Source organism: Gorilla gorilla, chromosome 1 (genome assembly GCF_029281585.2).
Source record: "Gorilla gorilla gorilla isolate KB3781 chromosome 1, NHGRI_mGorGor1-v2.1_pri, whole genome shotgun sequence".
Taxonomy (NCBI): domain Eukaryota; kingdom Metazoa; phylum Chordata; class Mammalia; order Primates; family Hominidae; genus Gorilla; species Gorilla gorilla.
The window spans coordinates 56,868,221-56,885,861 of record NC_073224.2 but is presented as its reverse complement, the minus strand read 5'-3'; the positions used below and the strand labels follow the sequence as shown (position 1 = coordinate 56,885,861).

Sequence of the window (17,641 nt, the reverse complement as noted above, 5' to 3'; positions counted from 1 at the left end):
GTGGCTCATGCCTATAATCCCAGCTACTCCAGAGGCTGAAGCAGGAGAATGGCTTGAAAGCGGGAGGCAGAGGTTGTGGTGAGCCGAGATCGCACCATTGTACTCCAGCCTGGGCAACAAGAGGGAAACTCCGTCTAAAAAAAAAAAAAAGATACTTACATCATGAATAATGAGAGAAATGCAAAATAACCCACAATAATATTCTATAACACACCCACCAAGAGTAACATAAATATAAATTTCTACCACCACCAAGTATGGCCAGCAAGGGAGGTACAGAACTCCCCTGCACTGCTTGTGGGGGTGTGATTTAGTGCAACCACTTTGGAAAACATTTGGCATTGCCTAGTAATGTTGAAAATGTATATGTCCTTTACCTTTACAATTTCAGTCATAGTTATATGCCCTGTCCCATACCATACTATAAGAATGTTCATAAGAGCATTATTAGTAACAGCCTGTGAGTAATAGATGAAAAATGAAAAAATTACATATAGTGTGATCCAATTTAAATAAAGACAAAATGAAAATACTGTATAATATTTAGGGATCACTAAAGAGGAATGTGTTTGGGGAGGGGCATACAGGAGACTTTTAAGATACTGGCATTGTTCTTTTTCTTCATTTGGATAGCAATTACAGAAGTGTTCCTTAATTTTTTTTTTTTTTTTTTTAGACAAAGTCTTGCTCTGTCACCTATGCTAGAGTGCAGTGGTGTGATCTCAGTACACAGCAACCTCCACTTCCCGAGTTCAAGTGATTCTCCTGAGTTCAAGTGATTCTCCTGCCTCAGCCTTCCAAGTAGCTGGGATTACAGGTGGGTGCCACTATGCCCAAGTAATTTTTGTATTTTTAGGAAAGATGGGGGTTTCACCGTGTTGGCCAGGCTGGTCTCAAATTCCTGACCTCAGGTGATCCATCCAACTCAGCCTCCCAAAGTGCTGGAATTACAAATGTGAGCCACCACGTCCAGCCAATGTTCCTTAATATTTTTTAAACCGTATATATGTTTTACACCTGTTTGTGCTAATATTGTGTTACAGCCCCCATTTCTCAGTGGCATGTAAGGACAAACATGTGTTTTTCTTGCTCCAGGGTGTAGAAGGTTGGCTGGTCTTGACTGCAGACTGTGAGTTGCGTTCAGGTCAGCTCCACATGCCTCCTCGTGCTCCCTGGACTAGCATCTGCTCAGAGCATGTTCTCAGGGTAGTTGGCAGAAGCACAAGGAACCAGGGCAAATCAGAGGAAGATTTGAAACCTTTGCTCACATCACAGCCATTAAGATTCTGCCACAAGGCTGGGCACAGTGGCTCACGCCTATATTCCCAGTACTTTCGGAGGCCAAGGCAGGCAGATCACTTGAGGCCAGGAGGTTGAGACTAGCCTGGCCAACATGGTAAAATCCCGTCTCTAATAAAAATAGAAAAAGTAGCCAGGTGTGGTGGCGCACACCTGTAGTCCCAGATACTTGGGTGGCTAAGGCAGAAGAATCGCTTGAACCTGGGAGGTGGAGGTTGCAGTGAGCCAAGACTCCAGCCTGTAGTGAGACACTGCACTCCAGCCTGGGCAACAGAATGAGACTCCGTCTCAAAAAAAAAAAAAAATTCATTACAAGTTCAACATCATTCCCCATTTGCCATTAGGGAAAGGAAAATCAAAGCCACAGTAAGATACAACTGAACACCCACTAGGATGGCTACAATCAAAATGACAGACGATGTGTGTTGACAAGGATGTGGAGAAATTGGAACCCTCTTACACTGCTAATAGGAATGTAAAATACTTCATCTACTCTGGAAAACAGATTCATAGTTCCTTAAAATGTAAAACAGTTACCATATGACCCAATTCTACTCATAGGTATATACCAAAGAGAGAAATGAAAACATATGCTTATATACAAATTTGTACACAAACGTTCATGGCAGCATTATCATAATAGCCAAACAGTGGAAATAACCCATACATCTATCAGCAGATGAATGCATAAACAAAAGGTGGCATGTCCATAAAACAGGATATTATTTTTCCATAAAAAGAAATGAAGTGGCCAGCGTTGTGGCTCACACCTGTAATCCCAGCACTTTGAGAGGCCAAGGTGGGTGGATCACCTTAGGTCAGGAGTTCAAGACCAATCTGGCCAACATGGTGAAACCCTGTCTCTACTAAAAACACAAAATTAGCCAGGCATGGTGGCACATGCCTGTAGTCCCAGCTACTTGGAAATCTGAGGCAGGAGAATTGCTTGAACCTGGGAGGCAGAGGTTGCAGTGAGCCAAGATCATGCCATTGCACTCCAGTCTGGGCAACAAGAGCAAAACTCCATCTCAAAAAAAAAAAAACCAAAAAAAAAAAAAAGAAAAAAGAAAAAACAGAAATGAAGTGCTGATACATGCTACAATATGGACGAACTTTAAAAACATTGTACTGAGTGAAAGAAGCCAGACACAAAAAAACCACATAGTGTATGATGCTACTTACGTGAAATGTTCAGACTAATCAAATCTGTAAAGACGTGGTTGGTGTATGAGAAGGGAGGAATGGCGAGTGACTGCTAATGGACACGTGGTTCCTTTTTGGCAATATGAGAATGCGCTGGAATTAGATAGTGGTGACGGATGCACAACATTGTGAACATGCTAAAATCCACTGAATTGGACACTGTAAGTGTTGAATTTTATAATATGTAAATTTTGTCTGAATAAAATATTGGACTCCATTGGTCAAAGTAAATCAATGAGAGAAGAAAATACATGTCCTCCGCTTAATGTAGGAGGGACTGAAAAGTCACACAGCAAAGGCTTGGCTATATAATCCGTAACTGGAAGAAGTGAGAAGTAGGAAAAATGATCCAACCTACTAAAAATAATTTTATGTGTTTTTATGAATTTAAACTTTTCTTCAAAATTTTTAAAGCAGGATTCTTAACAGAGAAATTTGGGAATGTCTAAACTTAAATACGTGTTGGGGGGGGCAACATATTTCCTGTAGAAATCCTTGTTTGGGGAGCTTTTTGAAATAAGATGGAAATAACCCATATAAAACTTCATTAATTCAAGATGAGAAACAATTGGAATTTGTGAAGTATCTGAATTATAAACATTCTTGAAGTTCACTTTTATTCTGTTCAGGTACAAACAACATAAACTAATCCAGAGGAAAAAAAAATAACCTGGTAGAGATCTTTAGAGAATTAGTTTAGTGAGAAGATTTTGAATTACAATTAGCACGTAAATTATCCATGCATGAATCATGCTTCTGAAATGCTTTGTAGAATTTTTTAAGTGCCTCAAAATATTTTATTCTGTTGAACAACTTAAAAATCTCTTCCTGCCTCCTAGTCTTATTTACATATTTAATGTGTGTTTTCTGCAAATTAAGTGTTTGCTTAGCAAAATAAATCTCAGTACTGCTCCTGACTCAACCATCGCCAATTGGAAATTACTCAAGTTTCAATTCTACTTGGTTTTACTCAAAGTAAATCACGGTAAAGCACTGAATGGGAGGCCAGGTGTGGTGGCTCATGCTTGTAATCCCAACACTTTGGGAGGCCGAGGCTGGAAGATCACTTGAGCTTAGGAGTTCAATACCACCTGGGCAACATGGAGAAACCCCATCTTTACAAAAAATGCAAAAATTATCTCAGCATGGTGGCATGTGCCTGTAGTCCCAACTACAAGGAAGACTGAGGCAGGAGAATCACTTGAGCCTGAGAGGTCAAGGCTGCAGTGAGCCATGATCATGCCACTGCACTCCAGCCTGGGTGACAGAGTAAGGCTCTGTAAAAAAAAAAAAAAAAAAAAAAAAAAAAAGCAGTTGTATTAGTCCGTTCTCACACTGCTGTAAAGACATACCCGAGACTGGGTAATTTATAAAGAAAGGAGGTTTAATTGACTCACAGTTCCGCATGGCTGGAAGACCTCAGGAATCTTACAATCATGTTGGAAGGGGAAAGGGGAAGCAGGCAACTTCTTCACAAGGCAGCAAAGGAGACAGCGTGTGAGAGCCCAAGAAAAACTATCATTTATAGAACCATCAGATCTCATGAGAATTAACTCACTATCATGAGAACAGCATGGGGGAAACCACCCCCATTATCCAATCACTTCCCTCCCTCTATACGTGAGGATTACAATTTGAGATGAGGTTTGGGTAGGGACATAGAGCCAAACCATATCAGCAGTGAATGGGAATAACAAAAGATTATAAATTCAGCTCTCAGAATTAATGTGCCTGGATGTTCTGATTCCTGATCCAGTGTTCTTTTCCATACACCTGGCTTATGCTGGCCAATGTTAATATTCACCTGAAAACAAAATGCTCTCCTACATAGAAATTTTTCTGTGAAGCACAACTCATTAAGTCTTCTTGGTTTTATCTAAAACTGATCTGATTGTGTTACAGTTAAACTCATAACTCTCTCATCTCACCATAACCTAAATTATCCTAGGTAGTTAGAAGCCAGTCTGAAAATGATCAACATGCTCCAAAGGAATCATTCTTTGGTTCAAGATCCAAGAGAAACTGGGTAGAACCTCTCTACACACAGAACCCTACTAAATTGCAATTACCACCTTCACATTCACTGCTCAAAACTCAGCTCTTAAGAAGGGGGTGCACCATGGGCTCGGGAACCCTTGATTTCACGGGTTACCAGAAAATATCGAGAAGGAAAATGAGCAAGGTAAGGAAAGAGAGAGCAGCAAATGTGTTAGAGGCAATTCATATACTAACAGACAGCAGAACTACTATAGTACTGAAACCAAAGAGAGAGAAGAAATGCAAGAAAACAATTATAAGAAAAAGACGAGATACTCCCTAGTCCAGGGCCGAATAGCTAGGCTAGTTCTGTCCTTTCCAATAGGAGGCCTCTACTGCAAACATGCTCTGCCAGATCCTCAGTCAGGCAAAGAAGCACCCGAGGTTAATCCCTCTCCTTGAATTTATTGAAGCTGGAGGTACTGGAGCAACACTGGATGTCTTGCATCCGGCATTGTTCAATCCAGGTGTTAATTGAGACAGAAACCATAACCCAGAACACTGGAACAAACTGGGTCCCAATGATTGATACAAGCTCTATTCAGTGAATGTGGATTATCGCAAACTGAAGAAGGTCCAGATTTCTTTTTGTTTGTTTGTTTGTTTTTTGTTTTTTGTTTTTGAGACAGGGTCTCGCTCTGTCGCCCAGGCTGGAGTGCAGTGACGTGATCTTGGCTCACTGCAACCTCTACCTCCCAGTTCAAGTGATTCTCATGCCTCAGCCTACAGAGTAGCTGGGACTATAGCCATGCACCACCACACCTGGCTAATTTTTGTATTTTTTAGTAGAGATGGCATTTCACCATGTTGGCCAGGCTGGTCTCAAACTCCTAACCTCAAGTGATCCTCCTGCCTCAGCCTCCCAAAGTGCTAGGATTAAGGCATGAGCCACTGTGCCTGGACAGAGGTCCAGATTTCTAAATAAAATGTTTCACCATAAAGCTGCTTAGAATGAAGGTTTTCCAGAAGCCACTCACAAAATTTTCCACTTATGTAGGAAATATTTCTCCTCTAAATGCATGAAATCATGTTGATGTGTTGGAGATCACACTGATTAATAAATATCTGAAACTTAAAAAAAAAGGAAAAAAGAAACCCATTTTTCTGACAATTAAAACAAAAGGAAACTGAAAGAAAGCAAAAAGGAGGAAGAAACTGACAAATGCATAACAGGAAAGGCATACACTATTTTTTTCTTTTCGAGATGGAGTCTTGCTCTATCGCCCAGGCTAGAGTGCAATGGCACAATCTTGGCTCACCGCAACCTTCGCCTCTCAGGTTCAAGTGAGTGTCCTGCCTTAGCCTTCCAAGTAGCTGGGATTACCGGTGCATGCCACCATGCCCAGCTAATTTTTTTGTATTTTTAATAGAGACGGGGTTTCATCATGTTGGCCAGGCTGGTCTTGAACTCGTGACCTCAGGTGTTCCTCCTGCCTCCACCTCCCAAAGTGCTGGGATTACAGGTGTGAGCTACTACTCCTGACCTGCACACACTATTTTATGTTATAAAGATAATGTGGACAAAGTACCTGATCACACATGGTAAAAACTCAATCATATTTGTTGAATAAATAAATTAATGACTGACTCACTTTGAAGCAACTACAATAAAATCAAACTCACTATTTTATCTCCAAAACTCATTATTTGCTGACTTCCCTTCTTCTGTAAAAATATAATCATTTTATGTTACTCAAGTCAAAACCCTGGAACCATCTCTGCTGTTCTTTTTGCCTCTCCCGTCTCAGCTTCGATTGTTTAAGGATAACTAATTCTTCCCTCATCAGGTCTATTTTATTCATCCCTTTCTGTGGACTCTGATCACCTGAGTCCATATCTCAATATGGATTAAACAAGCATTTAGTGTATGCACATTACATGTCCTGAACCCGTCTACTAGTTATATATCCTACACCAGTCTATAATTGGAGTTACTTCTTGCCTTCAATGAGTTCAAATCAGACATATAAATAATACAATATGACAAAAGTAACCATGGAGCTATTTATAAGGAAAACGCTAGTTGACCAACTCAACCAATTTATAATCATCTTCCCTGTCTTGTTCTCTTTAATCTCTTCCCTTTCAGATAAAATGTTTTGCTATGTGTACCTTGAAGGATTACTATGCACCAGGCATTTCTGTAAGTAACAAGTGTTTTACATAATTCACCTCATTCACTCCTCACAATAGCTCTAGAGATAGGTGGTGTTATTATTTAATACCTCCATTTCAAAAATAAAGGAGCAGTGTTTTTTAATCACAATTAAAAATAAATTTTTTTTTCTCACCCCAGTTAGGATGGCTATTGTCAAAAAGACAAAAAATGATAAATGATGGTGAGGAAGTAGAGAAAAGGGAACTGTCACACACTGTTGGTGAAAATGTAAATGAGCACACCCACTGTGGAGAACGGTATGGAGCTTCCTCAAAAAACTACAAACAGAATTACTGTATGATCCAGCAATCCCCCAGTTGGGCATTTATCGAAAGGAAAGGAAATCATTATATCAAAGAGAAGTCTGCGCTCCCATGTTTATTTCAGCCATATTCGCAATAGCCAAATTATTGAATCAACCTAGGTGTCCAACAACAGATGAACAAATAAAGTAAATGTGGGATATATGCACAATGGAATACTATTCAGCCATAAAAAAGAATGAAATCCTGTCATTCGTGGCAACATAGATGGAACTGGAGGAAATCCTGCCATGTGAAATAAGCCAGAAACAGAAAGTCACACACCACATGTTCTCACTCACATGTAGAAGCTAAAAAAGTTGATCTCATAGAAGTAATAAGTAGGACTGAGGTTACCACAGGCTGGCAAAGGGATGGAAAAAGGATGAATAGGGAGGGATAAGTAAGGATTTGTTAAAGGATGCAAAATTACAGCTAGATAGGAGGAATAAGTTCTAGTGTTCTATTCCACTGTAGGATGACTACAGTTAACAGTAATATATAGTTTCAAATACCTAGAAAGAGGATATCGAATGTCCCCAGTACAAAGAAATGGTAAATGTTTGAGATGATGGATATGCCAATTATCCTGATCTGATCACTATACACTATATTTATTGAAACATCACTATGTAGCCCATGAAAATGTACAATTCGTCCATTTAAAAATTAAAATAAATAAATCATTTTAAAAATCAAAAAAATCAATTTTTTAAATGAGAGAAATAAGGCCCAGAATGAATAAATTACTCGCCAAGTTTACACAGCAAATAAATAGCCAAGGCAGTGTGCCTAATTCATTCAGCACCCGGGCCCTTCACCACTGTATTGTACTGCACGTTATCACCAGACTCATTTTCTTTTTTTTTTTTTTCTTTTTTTTGAAACAGAGTATCACTCTGTCCCCCAGGTTTGAGTCCAGTGGTGTGACCTTGCCTCACTGCAACCTCTGCCTCCCAGGTTCAAGCAATTCTCCTGCCTCAGTCTCCTGAGCAGCTGAGATTACAGGCATGAACCACCATGCCCAGCTAATTTTTGTATTTTTAGTAGAAATGGGGTTTCACCATGTTGGCCAGGCTGGTCTCCAGTTCCTGACCTCAGGTGATCCACCTGCCTCGGCCTCCCAAAGCACTGGGATTACAGGTGTGGGCCAACGTGCCCAGCCTGGATTCAGTTTCTTAAACTATTCTGTCACTTGCTCTTCCAAAACCCATTTTCCACAGAATCAAATCCTTAGGAATTTTCAAGGTCCTTTTCATCTAACCACAACCCACTACACTAACCTTATTACTTCCCAATGCAAGCTCCATTCTCTTCAGGATGAACTCCATATTATTTCCACATGTATCGGCTCATTTCAACTTGCTCCCTTTCCAGCCTGACTTGGCCTCCTCCTCTCCAACTGTTTAAATTTTGTTTGTGCTTCAACACACAGTTTAAGTCACTTCTCCATAAAAATTTTCTCAACTACCAGAAACCCAGCTTCATGACCCTCTCCTGTGAAGTCTCAAAGCTTACTATCTGCCACAAACAGAATATTTAATTATAGACTACCTTACACTGCTATTTAATTTACAAGTGTCGGCTGGACATGGTGGCTCATGCCTGTAATCTCAGCACTTTGGTAGACTGATGAGGGAGGATTGTTGAGCACAGGAGTTTGAGACCAGCCTGGGCAATGTAGTGAGACCCCATCTCTGTAAAAAAAAAAAAAATTAAAAATTAAATTAAAATTAAAATTTACAAGTGTCTAAGACTTAACTATGAACTCCAAGAACCAAGGATCCTAATCTTACATTTCTTTTTTATTATTTTTTATTTATTATTTATTTATTTTTTTGTGGTTTTCTTTTTTTTTAATTTTTTCATTATAGTTTAAGTTCTAGGATACATATGCAAAACGTGCAGGTTTGTTACATATGTATACATGTGCCATGTTGGTGTGCTGCACCCATTAACTCATCATTTAACATTAGGTATATCTCCTAATGCTATCCCTCCCCCCTCCCCCCACCCCACAACAGGCCCCGGTGTGTGATGTTCCCCTTCCTGTGTCCAAGTGTTCTCATTGTTCAATTCCTACCTATGAGTGAGAAAATGCACCGTTTGGTTTTTTCTCCTTGTGATAGTTTGCTGAGAATGATGGTTTCCAGCTTCATCCATGTCCCTACAAAGGATACGAACTCATCATTTTTTATGGCTGCATAGTATTCCATGGTGTATATGTGCCACATTTTCTTAATCCAGTCTATCATTGTTGGACATTTGGGTTGGTTCCAAGTCTCTGCTATTGTGAATAGTGCCACAGTAAACATACATGTGCATTTGTCTTTATAACAGCATGATTTAAATCCTTTGGGTATATACCCAGTAATGGGATGGCTCGGTCAAATGGTATTTCTAGTTGTAGATCCCTGAGGAATCGCCACACTGACTTCCACAATGGTTGAACTAGTTTACAGACCCACCAACAGTGTAAAAGTGTTCCTATTTCTCCACATCCTCTCCAGCACCTGTTGTTTCCTAACTTTTTAATGATCGCCATTCTAACTGGTGTGAGATGGTATCTCATTGTGGTTTGATTTGCATTTCTCTGATGGACAGTGATGATGAGCATTTTTTCATCTGTCTATTGGCTGCATAAATGTCTTCTTTTGAGAAGTGTCTGTTCATATCCTTTGCCCACTTTTTGATGGGGTTGTTTGTTTTTTTTCTTGTAAATTTGAGTTCATTGCAGATTCTGGATATTAGCCCTTTGTCAGATGAGTAGATTGCAAAAATTTTCTCCCATTCTGTAGGTTGCCTGTTCACTCTGATGGTGGTTTCTTTTGCTGTGCAGAAGCTCTTTAGTTTAATTGGAACCCATTTGTCAATTTTGGCTTTTGTTGCCATTGCTTTTGGTATTTTAGACATGAAGTCCCTGCCCATGCCTATGTCCTGAATGGTATTGCCTAGGTTTTCTTCTAGGGTTTTTATGGTTTTAGGTCTAACATGTAAGTCTTTAATCTATCTTGAATTAATTTTTGTATAAGGTGTAAGGAAGGGATCCAGTTTCAGCTTTCTACATATGGCTAGCCAGTTTTCCCAGCACCACTTATTAAAGAGGGAATCCTTTCCCCATTGCTTGTTTTTGTCAGGTTTGTCAAAGATCAGATGCTTGTAGATGTGTGGTATTATTTCTGAGGGCTCTGTTTTGTTCCATTGGTCTATATCTCTGTTTTGGTACCAGTACCATGCTGTTTTGGTTACTGTAGCCTTGTAGTATAGTTTGAGGTCAGGTAGTGTGATGCCTCCGGCTTTGTTCTTTTGGCTTAGGATTGACTTGGCAATGTGGGCTCTTTTTTGGTTCCATATGAACTTTAAAGTAGTTTTTTCCAATTCTGTGAAGAAAGTCATTGGTAGCTTGATGGGGACAGCATTGAATCTATAAATTACCTTGGGCAGTATGGCCATTTTCACGATATTGATTCTTCCTACCCATGAACATGGAATGTTCTTCCATTTGTTTGTGTCCTCTTTTATTTCATTGAGCAGTGGTTTGTAGTTCTCCTTGAAGAGGTCCTTCACATCCCTTGTAAGTTGGATTCCTAGGTATTTTATTCTCTTTGAAGCAATTGTGAATGGGAGTTCACTCATGATTTGGCTCTCTGTTTGTCTGTTATTGGTGTATAAGAATGCTTGTGATTTTTGCACATTGATTTTGTATCCTGAGACTTTGCTGAAGTTGCTTATCAGCTTAAGGAGATTTTGGGCTGAGACAATGGGGTTTTCTAAATATACAATCATGTCATCTGCAAACAGGGACAATTTGACTTCCTCTTTTCCTAATTGAATACCCTTTATTTCTTTCTCCTGCCTGATTGCCCTGGCCAGAACTTCCAACACTATGTTGAATAGGAGTGGTGAGAGAGGGCATCCCTGTCTTGTGCCAGTTTTCAAAGGGAATGCTTCCAGTTTTTGCCCATTCAGTATGATATTGACTGTGGGTTTGTCATAAATAGCTCTTATTATTTTGAGATACGTCTCATCAATACCTAATTTATTGAGAGTTTTTAGCATGAAGGGCTATTGGCTTTTGTCAAAGGCCTTTTCTGCATCTATTGAGATAATCATGTTTTTTGTCTTTGGTTCTGTTTATATGCTGGATTACGTTTATTGATTTGCATATGTTGAACCAGCCTTGCATCCCAGGGATGAAGCCCACTTGATCATGGTAAACAAGCTTTTGATGGCTGCTGGATTTGGTTTGCCAGTATTTTACTGAGGATTTTTGCATTGATATTCATCAGGGATATTGGTCTAAAATTCTCTTTTTTTGTTCTGTCTCTGCCAGGCTTTGGTATCAGGATGATGCTGGCCTCATAAAATGAGTTAAGGAGGATTCCCTCTTTTTCTATTGATTGGAATAATTTCAGAAGGAATGGTACCAGCTCCTCCTTGTACCTCTGGTAGAATTCAGCTGTGAATCCATCTGGTCCTGGACTTTTTTTGGTTGGTAAGCTATTAATTATTGCCTCAATTTCAGAGCCTGTTATTGGTCTATTCAGAGATTCAACTTCTTCCTGGTTTAGTCTTGGGAGGGTGTATGTGTTGAGGAATTTATCCATTTCTTCTAGATTTTCTAGTTTATTTGTGTAGAGGTGTTTCTAGTATTCTCTGATGGTAGCTTGTATTTCTGTGGGATCAGTGGTGATATCCCCTTTATCATTTTTTATTGCATCTATTTGATTCTTCTCTCTTTTCTTCTTTATTAGTCTTGTTAGCGGTCTATCAATTTTGTTGCTCTTTTCAAAAAGTCAGCTCCTGGATTCATTGATTTTTTGAAGGGTTTTTTGTGTCTCTATCTCCTTCATTTCTGCTCTGATCTTAGTTATTTCTTGTCTTCTGCTAGCTTTTGAATGTGTTTGCTCTTGCTTTTCTAGTTCTTTTAATTATGATGTTAGGGTTTCAATTTTAGATCGTTCCTGCTTTCTCTTGTGGTCATTTAGTGCTATAAATTTCCCTCTACACACTGCTTTAAATGTGTCCCAGAGATTCTGGTATGTTGTGTCTTTATTCTCACTGGTTTCAAAGAACATCTTTATGTCTGCCTTCATTTCGTTATGTACCCAGTAGTCATTCAGGAGCAGGTTGTTCAGTTTCCATGTAGTTGAGCGGTTTTGAGTGAGTTTCTTAATCCTGAGTTCTAGTTTGATTGCACTGTGGTCTGGGAGACAGTTTGTTATAATTTCTGTTCTTTTACATTTGCTGAGGAGTGCTCTACTTCCAACTATGTGGTCAATTTTGGAATAGGTGTGGTGTGGTGCTGAAAAGAATGTATATTCTGTTGATTTGGGGTGGAGAGTTCTGTAGATGTCTATTGGGTCCGCTTGGTGCAGAGCTGAGTTCAATTCCCGGATATCCTTGTTAACTTTCTGTCTCGTTGATCTGTCTAATGTTGACAGTGGGGTGTTAAAGTCTCCCATTATTATTGTGTGGGAGTCTTAAGTCTCTTTGTAGGTCTCTAAGGACTTGCTTTATGAATCTGGGTGCTCCTGTATTGGGTGCATATATATTTAGGATAGTTAGCTCTTCTTGTTGAATTGATCCCTTTACCACTATGTAATGGCCTTCTTTGTCTCTTTTGATCTTTGTTGGTTTAAAGTCTGTTTTATCAGAGACTAGGATTGCAACCCCTGCCTTTTTTTGTTTTCCATTTGCTTGGTAGATCCTCCTACATCCCTTTATTTTGAGCCTATGTGTGTCTCTGCATGTGAGATGGGTTTCCTGAATACAGCACACTGATGGGTCTTGACTCTTTATCCAATTTGCCAGTCTGTGTCTTTTAATTGGAGCATTTAGCCCATTTACATTTAAGGTTAATATTGTTATGTGTGAATTTGATCCCGTCATTAAGATGTTAGCTGGTTATTTTGCTCATTAGTTGATGCAGTTTCTTCCTAGCCTTGATGGTCTTTACACTTTGGCATGTTTTTGCAGTGGCTGGTACTGGTTGTTTCTTTCCATGTTTAGTGCTTCCTTCAGGAGCTCTTTTAGGGCAGGCCTGGTGGTGACAAGATCTCTCAGCATTTGCTTGTCTGTAAAGGATTTTATTTCTCCTTCACTTATGAAGCTTAGTTGGTTGGATATGAAATTCTGGGTTGAAAATTCTTCTCTTTAAGAATGTTGAATATTGGCCCCACTCTCTTCTGGCTTGTAGAGTTTCTGCCGAGAGATCAGCTGTTAGTCTGATGGGCTTCCCTTTGTGGGTAACCCGACCTTTCTCTCTGGCTGCCCTTAACATTTTTTCCTTCATTTCAACTTTGGTGAATCTGACATTTATGTGTCTTGGAGTTGCTCTTCACGAGGAGTATCTTTGTGGCATTCTCTGTATTTCCTGAATTTGAATGTTGGCCTGCCTTGCTAGGTTGGGGAAGTTCTCCTGGATACTATCCTGCAGAGTGTCTTCCAACTTGGTTCCATTCTCCCCATCACTTTCAGGTACACCAATCAGACATAGATTCGGTCTTTTCACATAGTCCCATATTTCTTGGAGGCTTTTTTCATTTCTTTTTATTCTTTTTTCTCTAAACTTCTCTTCTCGCTTCATTTCATTAATTTGATCTTCCATCACTGATACCCTTTCTTCTAGTTGATCGAATCAGCTACTGATGCTTGTGCATTCGTCACATAGTTCTCGTTCCATGGTTTTCAACTCCATCAGGTCATTTAAGGACTTCTCTATTGTTTATTCTAGTTAGCCATTCGTCTAATCTTTTTTCAAGGTTTTTAACTTCTTTGCCATGGGTTCAAACTTCCTCCTTTAGCTCGGAGAAGTTTGATCGTCTGTAGCCTTCTTCTATCCACTCATCAAAGTCATTCTTTGTCCAGCTTTGTTCCGTTGCTGGTGAGGAGCTGTGTTCCTTTGGAGGAGGAGAGGCACCCTGATTTTTAGAATTTTCAGTTTTTCTGCTCTGTTTTTTCCCCATCTTTGTGGTTTTATCTACCTTTGGTCTTTGATCATGGTGACGTACAGATGGGTTTTTGGTGTTTATGCCCTTCCTGTTTGTTAGTTTTCCTTCTAACAGACAGGACCCTCAGCTGCAGGTCTGTTGGAATTTGCTGGAGGTCCGCTCCAGACCCTGTTTGCCTGGGTATCAGCAGCGGAGGCTGCAGAACAGTGAATATTGCTGAACAGCAAATGTTGCTGCCTGATCGTTCCTCTGAAGTTTCATCTCAGTGGGGTAACCGGCCGTGTGAGGTGTCAGTCTGCCCCTACTGGGGGTGCCTCCCAGTTAGGCTACTCAGCGGTCAGGGACCCACTTGAGGAGGCAGTCTGTCCGTTCTCAGATCTCCAGCTGTGTGCTGGGAGAACTACTACTCTCTTCAAAGCTGTCAGACAGGGATATTTAAGTCTGCAGAGTTTTCTGCCGCCTTTTGTTTGGCTATGCCCTGCCCCCAGAGGTGGAGTCTACAGAGGCAGGCAGGCCTCCTTGAGCTGCAATGGGCTCCACCCAGTTCGAGCTTCCCAGCCACTTTGTTTACCTACTCAAGCCTCAGCAATGGCGGGCGCCCCTCCCCAAGCCTCGCTGCTGCCTTGCAGTTCAATCTCAGACTGCTGTGCTAGCAGTGAGTGAGGCTCTGTGGGCGTGGGACCTTCTGAGCAAGGCACGGGATATAATCTCCTAGTGTGCCGTTTGCTAAGACCATTGGAAAAGCGCAGTATTAGGGTGGGAGTGACCTGATTTTCCAGGTGCCATCTGTCACAGCTTTGCTTGGCTAGGAAAGGGAATTCCCTGACTCTTTGCACTTCCCGGGTGAGGCAGTGCCTTGCCCTGCTTCAGTTCACGCTCAGTGCACTGCACCCACTGTCCTGCACCCACTGTCCAACAAGCCCCAGTGAGATGAACCCAGTACCTCAGTTGGAAATGCAGAAATCACCTGTCTTCTGCGTCGCTCATGCTGGGAGCTGTAGACTGGAGCTGTTCCTATTTGGCCATCTTGGAAGCACCCTAATCTTACATTTCTTTATATCCTCCTCCCTATGTCTTTCACAAAAAGGTATTTAAATGATCAAAGAAAGAAATGAATGAATACTAGGATGTTAATAAACAGCTGATAACTTGGCTAACACTATTTGAGGGTCATAGGAAATGAAAATAGAAGATTAATGCTTGCTGAAAAGATAAAATGCATGTCGGCAAGAAAATGTTACCAAATAACTATAGCATTGAGTATATACATACTAGCAAAATTAATTCTTCAGTAGACATAAGCATATTATTAAATATGATATTATCATAACTACACTAATGAAAATGGCCATACAAAATTTCAACCTAATATAGTATTTAGCCACAGAGTTATACTTTTTGTGTGTGTGTGTGACAGAGTCTCACTCTGTTGCCCAGGCTGGAGTGCAGTGACACGATCTCAGCTCACTACAACCTCCGCCTCCCCAGTTCAAGCGATTATCCTGCCTCAGCATCTCAAGTAGCTGGGACTACAGGCACTCACCACCACGCCCTACTAATTTTTTTATTTTTATTACAGATGGTGTTTTGCCATGTTGGCCAGGCTGGTCTCGAACTCTTGGCCTCAAGTGATCTGCCCACCTCAGCCTTCTGAAGTGCTCAGATTATAGGCCTGAGCCACTGTGCCCAGTCAGAGTTATACATACATTTATTTATTTATTTATTTATTTTATTTATTTAGAGACGGAGTCTCCCTTTGTCACCCAGGCAGGAAGGCAGTGGCACCGTGTTGGCTCACTGCAACCTCCATCTCCTGGGTTCAAGCTATTCTCCTGCCTAAACCTCCCAAGTAGCTGGGATCACAGGCACCCACCATCACGCCTAGCTAATTTTTATATTTTTACTAGAGATGGGGTTTCACCATGTTGGCCAGACTGGTCTCGAACCCCTGACCTCAGGTGATCCACCTGCCTGGACCTCCCAAAGTGCTGGGATTACAGTCGTCAGCCACCGCACCTGGCCAAGTTATACCTTTTTAATAATATTAAAAGGTGTTCAGCAATGTAAATAATTAACCCAACTAAGATTTGTTGTCAGAATTTTCAGTCTAGTGATCGCTTTGCTTTGGCAGCATACATACAAAAACTGGAAAGATACAGAGAAAATTAGCTTGGCTCCTGCGCAAGGACGACACGCAAATTCATGAAGCATTCCACATTAAATTTTTTTAATAAAGTAAAAATATATACATTTTAAAAGAGGCCAGGCTCAGTGGCTCATGCCTGTAATCCCACCACTTTGGGAGGTCGTAGTGGGTGGATCACTTGAGGTCAGGAGTTTAAGACAAGCTGACCAACATGGCGAAATCCTGTCTCTACCAAAAAGACAAAAATTAGCCAAGAGTGGTGGCACATGCCTGTAATCCCAGCTATTCAGGAGGCTGAGGCAGGAGAATCGCTTGAACTCGGGAGATGGAGGTTGCAGTGAGCCAAGATTGTGCCACTGCACTCCAGCCTGGGTGACAGAGTGAGACTCTGTCTTAAAGAGAAAGAAAAGAATTTTCAGTCTAGGCATCAGGAGAAAAGAAAAACTGAGGAATAACTGTTTGCCACAAGGTATTTCTTTCTTTTTTTTTTTTTTTTCTTTTTTTGAGACAGGATCTTGCTGTGTCACCCAAGCTGGAGTACAGTGGTACAATCAGAGCTCACTGCAGCCTCCACCTGCCAGGCTCAAGCAATCCTCCCACCTCAGCTTCCCATGTAGCTGAGACTACAGGTGCATACCACCATACCTGGCTATTTTTTTTTCTATTTTTTTGTAGAAATGGTTGGGTTAGGGAGTGGGGGTCTCACTATGTTGCCCAGGCTGGTCTCAAACTCCTGGGCTCAAGTGATCCTTCCGCCTTGGCCTCCCGAAGTGCTGGGATTACGGGCGTGAAGCACCATGCCTGGCCTCACAAGATATTCCTTATTCTTACCCCACTGAAGACAGCAGGAAAGGAAAGACACAAGTAAGATATAAGGAAGAACTCCCTTGTTCAACAACGTACTTCTGAGAAAAGATACAGAATCATTTTTTTGAAGTCTCTAAAAAATGGGATATAGTTATAATTATTTCAAATGTCCAAGGCATAAATTAGGTGATTTCTAAAGAACATTTCCAAATTCTTCTTTTTTCCTAAGACATGAGAGTTGGGAACTTTTAAGCCGTACCTCAACCATTGGACCGCTCTTTCCTGCTGCTGATTCTCCCTCCTAAGTATTGGAAGAACTTGATATTCCTCATAATACACCCAATACCCATTACCCAAAAAATAGTGTTCTCTGAGTTGTGGATCTCTTCAAGTTTCCTGCAGTGTGAAGCCAAATCACAGTTCCCATGTCAAGTATTCAGCAATACACCCAACACAGCAACACGTTTAAGCTTTAATCAGAATGATGCAATTTCTGCCATGCAAATAGAACCTACTTCCTATGGAGTATCTGATATCAGTGTATTCTATTTACACTAATAATACCTTATTTTATCTGCATAATACATTGCACTTAACCTTCCTTGGAAATAGTGTGTTTTCTATTTCATAAATTGGTTAAAGATAGCTCGTTCATGACAAGGATTTGATTTATTTGAACCCTGCTACTATACTTTGAGAGCCATAAGTGAAAATTAGGACATTATAGCCAAGGTAA

At 40.6% G+C, this 17,641-nt stretch overlaps 1 non-coding gene and 1 pseudogene across 1 annotated transcript; both read left to right on the top strand.

Annotated features, from left to right (window-relative positions):
• Positions 1-4,882: 4,882 nt before the first annotated feature.
• On the top strand, positions 4,883-13,830 carry LOC101144514 (cytochrome c oxidase subunit NDUFA4-like; annotated as a pseudogene).
• Positions 13,831-16,071: 2,241 nt separating this feature from the next.
• Positions 16,072-16,174, top strand: LOC115932172 (U6 spliceosomal RNA). Its single transcript, XR_004068494.2, has one exon. It is a non-coding gene; the product is annotated as a U6 spliceosomal RNA (small nuclear RNA).
• The last annotated feature ends 1,467 nt before the right edge of the window (positions 16,175-17,641 follow it).